This window comes from Myxocyprinus asiaticus, chromosome 14 (genome assembly GCF_019703515.2).
Source record: "Myxocyprinus asiaticus isolate MX2 ecotype Aquarium Trade chromosome 14, UBuf_Myxa_2, whole genome shotgun sequence".
NCBI classification, from domain to species: Eukaryota; Metazoa; Chordata; class Actinopteri; order Cypriniformes; family Catostomidae; genus Myxocyprinus; species Myxocyprinus asiaticus.
In genome coordinates, this window is record NC_059357.1 from 10554397 (window position 1) to 10567522 (window position 13126).

Here is a 13126-nt window from a genome sequence, read left to right on the forward strand (position 1 = left end):
TTTCACTGACAAATACAATTTCAAGCTGTTTCTCGCCAAAACATGACTTGAAATATGACGTTCAAGTCACATTGAACACTTTTATGATACTTTCGGGTTCTATTTTAAGCTTTAAAGCGAGGCACTGCCATTGTATTGAAAAGACTCATTGAAGGTCCAACGGAAAACAACCACGAAAGCATTCACCTTGAGCAAAAAATGCATTTTCAAAACAGCTGAATGTCTAATAGCACTAATCGCAAACTGACAGACAAGGTCTTGACTGTCATAAAATTTCACCAGTTTATGAGTCTTCTATGTAAAATTAAGGAGACAATGCAAGGACATTAGAAGTGTAACCTAGTGAGGACACCATCTCTTATACTTCGGGGGATTGTGTCACGTCTGACACATGAGGTCATGGCTGTCACATGATATCCGTGCAATGACAACGGTGGGATTGAGAGCTGCCAGAGGGGCAGATGAGGTGTCCCCATGATGACACACAGGAGGAATATTGCATCTTGATGTGAAAAATAGCACAGGTGGAGGACATATCAGAAAAGCAGATTTATGGTGCCACCCGCTCCCCCAAGGAGATGAAAGAATGCTCAGTGGGAGAGAGGTTAGGAGGAGGAACAGCTTAAAGGTGGGAGAGAGAGACAGAGAGAGAGAGAGGTGGCACAAATCAGATGGGTTAACCCAAGTACAGGAGCTTAAGTTCATCTCTCACTGGAGGTTTGAGAGGGTTGGATGACATAGGGTGGAGAGGAACTGGCTTAAAGTTAAGGAGTATGGAGAGGAGGTATTTTATAAAGCAAGCTCACACAACCTTAAGGTCCTCGTTGTAACTGCCATCATTTAATTCCACTCATGTTGGTCCAAATCCATTTTACATTTTTTCCTTCCATAGAACGGAAGTCAGTCAGTCATTTGGGTGTGGAAGAATATGAGGGTGAATTAATGATAACATAATTTAAATCTCTTTAGTTGATTTTAAGACCTGAAAAGCAAAGCTGCCCTTGAATGTGTTGCATTCTTAACATCGCTCAACAGGGGCACTATACAGTGCAACAGTGCCCACCCATTTTTTCAGCTGTCTGGGTTCTGGAATTATTTTTCCCATTAATTTCTTCCATAGACTTTTAATAAAAATCCTTCATAAAAGAGTTGTGAGCCATGAACCAAACCAACCAGCTCCGAGGTGAATCACATCACAAACTTTGTTTAGAGGCAAAATATTATTTGAAAATCAGTCAAAGACAAAGGTACAAGGCTGTGTACTTACCGTCTTTCATGAGTGCACAGACTACAATCACATGATGCATTGAAAATTATGTCATTGAATAAGAAATGATGAGAATATATAAAACTATTAATTTTAGGGGCCTGGGTAGCTCAGCGAGTATTGACGCTGACTACCTCCCCTGGAGTCACGAGTTCAAATCCAGGGTGTGCTGAGTGACTCCAGCCAGGTTTCCTAAGCAAACAAATTGGCCCGTTTGCTAGGGAGGCTAGAGTCACATGGGGTAACCTCCTCATGGTCGCGATTAGTGGTTCTCGCTCTTAATGGGGCACGTGGTAAGTTGTGCATGATCGCGGAGGGTAGCATGAGCCGCGGTGTCATGCACAACGATCCACGTGATAAGATGCGTGGATTGACTGTCTCAGAAGCGGAGGCAACTTTGGGTCCTCCGCCACCCGGTTTGAGGTGAGTAACCGCGCCACCACGAGGCCCTACTAAGTAGTGGGAATTGGGCATTCCAAATTGGGAGAAAAGGGGATAAAAAAAATTAATAAAAAAACAATTAAAATATATATATATATATATATATATATATATATACATATATACAGGTGCATCTCAATAAATTAGAATGTCGTGGAAAAGTTCATTTATTTCAGTAATTCAACTCAAATTGTGAAACTCGTGTATTAAATAAATTCAATGCACACAGACTGAAGTAGTTTAAGTCTTTGGTTCTTTTAATTGTGATGATTTTGGCTCACATTTATCAAAAACCCACCAATTCACCATCTCAAAAAATTAGAATATGGTGACATGCCAATCAGCTAATCAACTCAAAACACCTGCAAAGGTTTCCTGAGCCTTCAAAATGGTCTCTCAGTTTGGGTCACTAGGCTACACAATCATGGGGAAGACTGCTGATCTGACAGTTGTCCAGAAGACAATCATTGACACCCTTCACAAGGAGGGTAAGCCACAAACATTCATTGCCAAAGAAGCTGGCTGTTCACAGAGTGCTGTATCCAAGCATGTTAACAGAAAGTTGAGTGGAAGGAAAAAGTGTGGAAGAAAAAGATGCACAACCAACCGAGAGAACCGCTGCCTTATGAGGATTGTCAAGCAAAATCGATTCAAGAATTTGGGTGAACTTCACAAGGAATGGACTGAGGCTGGGGTCAAGGCATCAAGAGCCACCACACACAGACATGTCAAGGAATTTGGCTACAGTTGTCGTATTCCTCTTGTTAAGCCACTCCTGAACCACAGACAACGTCAGAGGCGTCTTACCTGGGCTAAGGAGAAGAAGAACTGGACTGTTGCCCAGTGTTCCAAAGTCCTCTTTTCAGATGAGAGCAAGTTTTGTATTTCATTTGGAAACCAAGGTCCTAGAGTCTGGAGGAAGGGTGGAGAAGCTCATAGCCCAAGTTGCTTGAAGTCCAGTGTTAAGTTTCCACAGTCTGTGATGATTTGGGGTGCAATGTCATCTGCTGGTGTTGGTCCATTGTGTTTTTTGAAAACCAAAGTCACTGCACACGTTTACCAAGAAATTTTGGAGCACTTCATGCTTCCTTCTGCTGACCAGCTTTTTAAAGATGCTGATTTCATTTTCCATCAGGATTTGGCACCTGCCCACACTGCCAAAAGCACCAAAAGTTGGTTAAATGACCATGGTGTTGGTGTGCTTGACTGGCCAGCAAACTCACCAGACCTGAACCCCATAGAGAATCTATGGGGTATTGTCAAGAGGAAAATGAGAAACAAGAGACCAAAAAATGCAGATGAGCTGAAGGCCACTGTCAAAGAAACCTGGGCTTCCATACCACCTCAGCAGTGCCACAAACTGATCACCTCCATGCCACGCCGAATTGAGGCAGTAATTAAACAAAAGGAGCCCCTACCAAGTATTGAGTACATATACAGTAAATGAACATACTTTCCAACAATTCACTAAAAATGTTTTTTTATTGGTCTTATGATATATTCTAATTTTTTGAGATAGTGAATTGGTGGGTTTTTGTTAAATGTGAGCCAAAATCATCACAATTAAAAGAACCAAAGACTTAAACTACTTCAGTCTGTGTGCATTGAATTTATTTAATACACGAGTTTCACAATTTGAGTTGAATTACTGAAATAAATGAACTTTTCCACGACATTCTAATTTATTGAGATGCACCTGTATATATATATATATATATATATATATATATATATATATATATATATATATATATATATATATATATATATATATATATATATATATATTGATTTTAGGTTGTTGATTATAAATATAGAAACAATATATTTTCAATTTATTGCAAAATATCCCAATATGTACAAATAAATAAGTAGTTTAAGGGTGAAGGTAGACTGTTTCGATTACATCATTCACAGTGCATCATGGGAGTGCGCGGTCGCTCCGAGGCACGTTTCGTGGGTTTCGTTGGCCGCGGTTCTCTGATTGGTGGATCTTTCTCTGCTGTATCATGGGTAATGTAGTTGTTTACCATGAATTCCACTATCAAACACGATTTTTAAACAATTTAGTTGAGATAACGAGTTGAGATAACGAAGATGGATGGCTTCAACAGAAGCATACACCCCCGATGAACAACCTCGTACTTCAAAGTAGGTCTGTCTTTAATGCTTTATAAGTTATCGTTGAAAATCAATTCATCTATGGGATAAATGAAGGGGATTTTTACTTCCGGAACCAGACTGTTGCGCTCTATAGTGGATATTAGAGTGAACTGTCCATTTCTACGGTGAGTTTTCACTTTCAAGCCAACTACTGTCATGGCAGAGCAATAGTTTGACAGAATACTGAATACAACAGAAAATTGCTGAGCAAATAAAGTCAATATATTTATAGTAACTTAGATTAATAACACATCCAGTTTAATGGCACAGATTTTTAAAGGTAACTCTATTGCCCTCTTGAGTACTGGGGTTTGTTACCACCTCAGTAATGCAAGAATGCACATTGTGTAAGTATAAATGGTCCACGTGTTGGCAATGCATTGGCCAAGCGCTCACATTTGCATACTCATGTGCGCTTCAAATTGCGTGGTGTGCCTGAGTGACCGCTAATGGAGCTTTGCCTATGAAGATAGTTTAAAATCAGTCATTTTCGAGGTTTCATTTTACTTCCTCAGAAGGTAACCGCCTATGTAGACAACAGACAGCGAAGCAGCTCACTAGGAGTTTGCTTATATTGCTACTGTCTTTTGGATTAAGCACCACTTTTTACACTCAAAATGTTACAAAACTTCTGGTTGTGAAATGCAAACTGCAAATGGAAAGGTCACTCTGATGTACATACGTTTATCTGTCCCATATAGGTTTAACTCCCTTTTTAGGTTTCCCCATATTGGTTTACCTGAATCGTATTCATCTATAAAAATCCCTTATCAGAGAACACGGATTGCAAGCCAACAGAGTAAATGACTATCGATCAGAGGTGGGACCAATTCATTGTTTCAAGTCTCAAGTCAAAGTCATTAGTGGTCTTTGCCCAAATTAGTGTCCTGTTAAATTTATATAAACTTATATCAGGAAGGCTTTTAAAGTATGTTCATCACTTCCCAGTTCAATTTCATGTGAGATATACTGTATATTTTCACTAAGGGCACCGATCTGTCTCAGTTCAATTTGTTTGCCTAGGGATGTGCTTGAAAGTTACACGTGTGTCTTAAAGGAATATTCCAGGTTCATTACAAGTTAAGCTCAATCTACAGCATTTGTGGCATAATGTTGATTACCACAAAAATTTATTTTGACTCCATTTCTTTATAATAAAAAAAATAATAATAATTTGAGGTTACAGTGAGTCACAATGGAAATGAATGTGGCCCATTTTTGATAGGTTTAGTAGGCAGAAATGTAATTTAATAAAAAAAAAATAAAAACTGTCACAACTTGTGTATTATTTGAGCTGTAAAGTTGTTTAAATCGTCATTTTTACAGTCATGTTAGGGTTTGTTGACACTGGATCGTCATGGCACCGAAGCTATAACTTTACACAGAAAAGCTTAGTAAGCGATTTTATCACACTAAAATCGTGGTAACATGCATTGTTTATGTCTTGTGGCTATTCTTTTGAAACAGTATTTTAACGTTAAAAATATTTGCCCTCATTCACTTCCATTGAAAGTCTCCGAAGATGATTCGCTTATGTTTTCCTCTTTTGTAAGTCACTTTGGATAAAAGTGTCTGCCAAATGAATAAATGTAAATGTAAAGTACCTCAATGTAACAGATTTTTTAAATTTTTTAATGGATGGACAAGGTAAAATTACTTTTGGTGGTAATCAATATTATGCCACAAAATGCGGTCAGTTGAGCTTAACTTGTATTGAACATGAAATATTCCTTTAACAAGTGCAAAAATGTCACTGTCACTTTAACAAGCAATGAGCATCTCACAGACTCACACAGGTGCCCCAGTTTATTAATGAGAAAGAAGTCTTTTTTTTTTTTTTAGGCGCATTCATGCAATTTGTGATTAAAATGTATATTTCTTTTTACTTTTTTATCTGACTGTAAAGAACAGTAAGGATATTAAAAGACACATTATTCAATGAAAGTGGAGTGTGGGATCTCATCTTTGATGGACACATTACACGGAAGAAATGTTCTGCTTTAATCTCAAGCACTTTTCAACAAAAAAGGCAGTTTTCCAGGTATTCAAGTACTTACGGTTATAAAAGCTAACTTGAAGCACTTCAAGGACCTTGTGCAAACCCTGTAAACAGTGCAGAAAAAGCACAGTAGGGATAAAATCAAACAATGTTTGTTGCAAATTTCAAAATATCGGGTTTTGCCTGATATTAATATTTTGGTTTGCGATATATCAAAATTAGATATATTGTCCCATCCCTAGTAGCTAGCTAGCTAACCCCAGCTAACACAGTGAGTTAAATGCTACTGAACCATAGCTGACATGTAGAAGTTAATAATCCTAACATACCTCTGTCTGTGGGTTTTCAGATGTCTCACAAAATTGGACATTGTTGATAAAGCGTCTGTAATTTTTGAACCACAGGTTCTACATGTTGCAATCCTTTTGTTGCCTTTGATATTGTATTCTTTATATCCAAATTATAGATATTACATTTGGTATCATTTTGGCTGTGTCATCCTTGAATGCACGATCTTCAAACTTGGTCCTACTCTCGTGGCAGTTGATTGGTTGGTTGTAGAATGTGGAAATGCAGATTTGACAATCAAATGAATTGTTTATTGGGTAAAATGAATCATTGAATTGCTGCACATTTTTAAATGTACAACTCTGATATTTGGTTTTAGAAGGTATCAAGTCTTTCCAAGTCAGAGGGCTCGAGTCACAGTTAAGTCGCAAGTCATTGTTGTCAAAGTATAAGTCGAGTCGCAAGTCTTCTTTGATTATGTCAAATCAAGTCCAAGTCATGTGACTCAAGTCCACAACCCTGCTATCAACTATTGGGAGCTAATCAATGCATATTTCAGATACTCTTGAACTTTATTACATAGGTGCCTTCATAGCCTCTCAGCACACATACAGATCCGTTATGAGCTGATATGAGCCCAGGGGGAGTGTTGAGAGTGATTGAGAGAGCTGCTTTCTAATTTATGTAGGCTGATAGCAGAACCTGCTCGCCTAATCAAAACAGCCCACTAAATCTGAGCTCGGATCGGCCCAGTGCCCTTGAGCCTGGAACAGAACCATCACTCGTCATCCAACCCCGCATCGACTGAGCCTGGAAATAAAACCAAAAAGAGAGCAGGCTCATTCCCACACATCCCCACTGAGACCTTTGTTGTGCTGTGTGAAATGAATACTATCAAGAGATTAATTTAATGTCTTTAAGATCAGATGTCATTTGGTTTGACAAGAGCGTGCGCCAAATACGTCAAATCAAAAACTGTGTCTTAATGTCATTATGACCTTTCCTGACAGTTTCATAAGGAATCAAAAGATAGTCAGAGCTGTGGCCTAGCGGTTAGCACAAGCAGACAATGCAAGTTCGAATTTGGCTCCTGACATTTCCCTTTCCTTCTCCCCTGATCATTTCCTGTCTTCTTTCTATTGTCCTTTCAGAAAAAGAGGAATCAAACATAATCAATCCAATGTGCAAACTAACTAGAAATGTACAAATCTACATATTTTATAACACAAAATATTGGTCTTAAGGAACCCCTCTATAATTAGGCAGGTTTAAGGTACACCAGACACATAAAGGAGGTATGTTAGGGGGCATTCACATTATATGCATTCTTGTGTTCAAAAACAAAGTAGAGAAGAACGCATAGGTGTTGAGACACATTTTAAAAGTAACTTTTTTACATGACACCATCTCAAAAACGCAAAGCTCATGGCGAGAAGTGCTGAATTAGCATGCTAATGCTGCCTTCATGTGCTATCGGAATTATAAATTCCATTTCAATTCAGGTCACTCGACACTGCTGTAAGCACTATGGGGAGTGTCCTTCTTCACGACCTTGCTGAAACCCTAATCACAGTTGCCATTTCTTCAGAATTTTCTTCCTTCAAGACTGCAAACTTAGTCTTGGAACCCCGTCTGCTTCGCCATCGAGATAAACTTACAGTGGACGGAACTTCTCGGCAAGACCCAAACAGGACGATTCGTCGCCTGTGCTCAGCGCCTGCACCGAGAGACTTACCACTCCCCTGTGTGTTCCGGTGACAGTGTTCTCCACATCGCTGTCGAAGACACTCTCTGTGAATGGGTTCTTTGATTCAGATGCTTGTCGTTGATCAACACGGCACTTCAGCAAAAATCCTACCTGCTTCCCACAGTGCTTCGGCTGGAGTTACTGTATCCTTTATATATATATATATATATATATATATATATATATATATATATATATATATATATATATATATATACATACATACACACACACACACACACACACACACACACATATACACACACACACACACACACACACAACATTAACTAAAGAGCCGCTTGCGTGATACAAGTCTTTTGAAAAATATCATTCCACTAGTTCCATATGCGAACAGCACATCCCGCCACCTGATGAGCATGAGAGCTGTGTTCACTGCCTGGGCCACGCCCATGCACAAGCAGCTCTCATGGAGACAGACTGCCCTTACTGCGAGGGCATGAATCTCCGGATGTTGCGCTCTAGAATTGACCTCGTACTGAGGTAAGATCCAGCCTCTCACGCCTTCCCACCCGCCTCTTCTGTGATAAGACCACATGAGGTCTTGAGTGGTCCCCTCCACAAGAGCCAGAAAAGTCCCGCCTGTATGAATGTTTTTTGAAAACCGGCCATCGTCAACAGACCGTGGTCCGAAGGAGCGCACCAGTCTTCCCTGAGGTCCACGCGGAGCTCACAAAGACCTTGCTTGCGCCCTACTCTTCGCACACTCAGGTTGGTGGTGCTGCCATCCTCACTAAAGTGGACCACGCAGAGGAAAAAGGCTACTCAAAGCTTCCCCCGGTGGAAGCTCACCACTGCCATAATACTGCCATGGGATGGAAATCCCGCTCCACCCACCCCTCCACGACATGTCGACTGACCTCCACACTGGCTGGAAGAGGTTATACAGCAGCAGGCCAAGCTGGTTCAGCACTCCATAGCATGTCGGTGCTCCAGGTTTTTCAAGCTAAGCTCCTCAAACAAATGGATGAGCAAGGCCCCGATCCAGAGCTTTTCAAAGATTTGGCGCTGCATGCCACAAAAGCTATTGCTCAGGCAATCGGCAAAGCAATGAGCAACCTGGTTCTGGACCGGCATATTTGGCTAACTCTTACGGAGATGCGTGATGCAAAGAAAGCTGCCATCCTCGACACCCCAGTGTCGCCTGATGATCTCTTTGGCAACACTGTGGAAGGCTTTTCAGAGCGCTTCATCGCAGCGCAAATGCAGTCTGAAGCGATGTAACACTTTCTGCCAAAGAGAAGTAGCACTTTCCCTTTCCTGGCAAACTCCCGATCTAATACCGGTCAGCGCCCAGCAAAGAATCCATCACTCGCTGCCCCAGTGCCACCTAAACCTACTACTGAGCTGTCTGTGAAGCCACGCAAAACGTGACCCAAGCGTAAGCACACAACGTCTCTGCGTGGAAAACGCACCGACAGAAAAACCCCAGCCTGGCAGCAGAAACGTGCCTGACATACCCAGCCCCATGAAGAGGAGCACAGAGCTCTGCGTTATTCACAGCCCAGAGCCAAAGGCGGCTTGATTCGAGGCACACAGTGTTTCTCCCCTCTTCCCCAGTACTGTTCATCAGAACCGGGACATTGTTCAAAATGTTGCTTCTGTGTGCATTACTAAAATAAAGATTGTTCACAAAAGATAAAAAACAAGCACCCATTGTACAAACATGGAACGCTAACACATTCTTAGAAAAAGGGCTATTTCCCCTTCACATATCATACACCCCACACATTATGCTCAACTGCTTCCCTATGGTGAGTGGCACTTCTCCTATAGCGAGCGAATCAATAAGCCTGCTGTCCCGCTGCGCAAACACGTGGTGAGCCCTCATGGGCATGTTAGACTGGGTGTTAAAAACCATTGAGCACGGTTATATGATTCAGTTTGTACGCCGGCCACCTCGTTTCATTTGCATTTTGCAATCCGACCACAGGATGCGGCAGTGTTGCATGCAGAGATTCACAGTCTCCTCACAAAAAACGTGATAGAGACTGTTTCAGACTGCGACACACACAGCAGTGTTTACAACCGTTATTATCTCATTCCAAAGAAAGACAGCGGGCTTCGGCCCATTCTAGATCTGAGATGCTTGAATCGTGTGCTCGAAGCGCCCATTCAAATGTCAATTCAGAAACAGATCTTATCACACATCCGTCCTCATGATTGGTTTGCGTCAATAGATCTGAAGGACGCGTACTTTCATGTACCAATTGCACCGTGTCACAGGTGGTTTTTGAGATTCGTGTTCGAGGGTACTGCGTATCAATTCAAAGTCCTTCCTTTCGGTCTGTCTCTGGCTCCCCACACGTTCATGAAATGTATCATTGTGGCACTCGCCCCATTGAAAATGAACTGTGTGCGTGTTTTTAATTACCTCGACAATTGGTTATTACTAGCCCAATCAGAGGCACTATTGAGTGGAAACAGAGACTTGCTGCTTTGCCATCTGAAAAATCTGGGTCCGAATGTCAACTGGGATAAACTTTTTAGGAGTTTGTCTCGACTCCGTGAGTATGTGCGCGCACCTCACAAACAAACGCATACAGTCCATTCTTCGGTATCTGTCTCAGTTCAAACTGGGGAAAACATTACCACTTAAGTAATTTCAGAGAATGCTGGGTTTTAAGGCAGCAGCATCCACCGTCATACCGTTAGGTCTGTTACACGAGACCTTTCCAGTACTGGTTCAAGCAACACGTTCCACATCGCACGTGGAGCCATGGGCGCATGCGCATCGTGGTGACTCGGCGCTGCCTGGCTGCTCTAGCACCATAGACAGTGCCAGCCTTCTACCAACAGGGTGTTATGCGGGGTGAAATTTTCAGAAGAAAAGTGGTGACCCCAGATGCATCCAACACAGGATGGGGTGCGGTGTGCTATGGATGCCCAACTTCCGGCACCTGAACAAGTGCAAAACAGGCATGGCACATCAACCGCCTAGAACTACTGGCTGTCTCTCTAGCTTTGAGAGCTTTTCATTCCGACACTGTGAATCGCCACGTTCTGATTCGTTCGGACAACACAACAGTAGTGACGTACAGAAATCGCCAGGGCAGACTCCGATTGTCACAATTAATGAGCATGACACAACACCTCCAATGGAGCAGGCGTCATCTCCTCTCATTGCGTGCGACACATGTCCCATGCCGTCTGAATTTCGGAGCGGATCTGTTGTCATGCCAGGGAGCATTACCAGTGGAATGGAGACTTCATCCTCAGACAGTGATGAGGATCTGGGAAATATTCAGCAAAACAGAAGTCAACCTATTCGCCTCTGCGGAGAACACCCACTGTCCCCTTTGGTACTCCATGTCCCAAGCCCCGCTGGGAGTGGATGCTCTGGCTCACAAATGTCCGGCGAAATGCAAGTATGCAGTTCCCCCTGTGCACCTCCTTCATTCTGTCATCAGCAAAGTCCGAGTGGACATGGAAACAGTTTTGTTAATTGCGCCGAAATGGCCCAATCAGTCCTGGTTTCCGGATATGACAGAAATACTAGACGGCCCTCCATGGGAAATACCACTAAGGAGAGAGCTTCTCTCTCAAGCACTAGGCACAATTTGGCATTCCCAGCCAGAGCTGTAGAATTTACATGTGTGGTCTCTGAACGGAGCACATCAGACGAGCCAGAATTGGCTCAGTCGGTGATGAACACTATTTTGCAGGCTAGAGCACCGTTCACGAGATGCTTCTATGCACTTAAATTGCGCGTGTTTGCAAATTGGTGCTCTACACATGGTAAAGACCCGGTGAATTGCCCTATAGCTGAGATTTTGACATTCCTTCAAGAGCAGCTGGATGCTGGTCTTACCCCATCAATGCTCGAAGTTTATGTAGCAACTATCTCAGCATACTACACCCTTTAGGCTGGTTCTTCGATAGGCAGACATAATCTAGTCATAAAGTTCCATAAGGAAAGCGAGGTGTTTGAACCCCCCTCGCCCTATGGCTATGGTGCCGACTTGAGACTTAAATCTGCACTCACAAACTCCCCATTTGAGCCATTGGAATCTGTTGAGCTGCAGGTGCTTTCCTTAAAAACCAAACTCCTATTGGCCCCATTTAACTTTGACAGTTGACTGACAGCTCATGCCTGGAGTTTCAGTCATTTAAGTATATCAGTAACCATTTGTTGCATTTTGTAAATTTTTTACACCAAGCACATAGCATGCATCATCGTCAGCAAGCTTACTAACATGTATTATGATGTCAAAATAAGAGTTCCTCCTGGTGTCCTCCACATTCCCTATTCTCTCCAACAACAAAGAAGTTGAACATGACATACCGAGTTACAACTTCAGAAGTGGGAAGTAGGATCATTCAGATAGCATGTGAAGGCAGTAATAATCCGCCTTTAAGTCACTTAATACTTTGCCTTTAAGACACTACACTAAAAATATTAGAGCTAAAAAAAAAAAAAAAAAATTTTAAAATTTAGATTAACTAGTCAACCTCAATAATCTAGTATTGCTGTAAATTGTTGGATGACTAGTTGACCATACTAACCAATCCTCCCTTGCACCAGTGCATCTAATCCAAAACAGGCCCAATGATCTAATCCAATGCTAATGCTACATAGTTTTGCCCGCAAACAGCATGTGTCAGGCCCCCAGGTCATTCCCACTCCTATGGCATTCGACCAATCAGGTCACGGAAAGATACAGTATTTCTCTTAGCTAGAAGCAGGGAATTCACAACCGTTAGTGCTGTGTACTAGTTTCTGCTGCCTCAAGCTTTGAAATGTTCCGTGACCTGAGAACAAGGATTTCAAGTGATCCGAACTGACATGCTCTGTAGAAAGCATGTTCCCTTAGCCACCTAGCAGCTGCTGCCGTACACCCACATGTAACTTTGGATGATCCTTGTGTGTTGTGTTTTCGTAGCAGAGAGCCATTGCTCCATATGGTGGCCCAGTTCCACTGCAACACTGGGGATGTACTGCGTATTACGAGACCTTCAGCATTTCCTCCAGATACTACGTTCATAAATTAATTCTGCCGCACACAAATTCCTTCATTTATTCATTGATTACTTCAATTATCTGTTTACACTTTTACTGAGCAGTGAGAAATTCTAGTGGACAACAGATAACTGGAAGAAATCTGTTATAGGAATAGCTCATGAAAATTAACATTTATTCACCCTCATGTCATTTAAAACCAGTATTATTTTCTTCTCTTTTGTCTAAATGAAAGATTGA

General features: G+C 41.8%; 1 protein-coding gene across 2 annotated transcripts in view; it reads right to left on the reverse strand.

Moving 5' to 3' along the window:
• Nucleotides 1–13126, reverse strand: part of LOC127452221 (protein TANC2-like) — a 225377-nt gene that overhangs the window by 101411 nt on the left and 110840 nt on the right. The window lies entirely within an intron of this gene.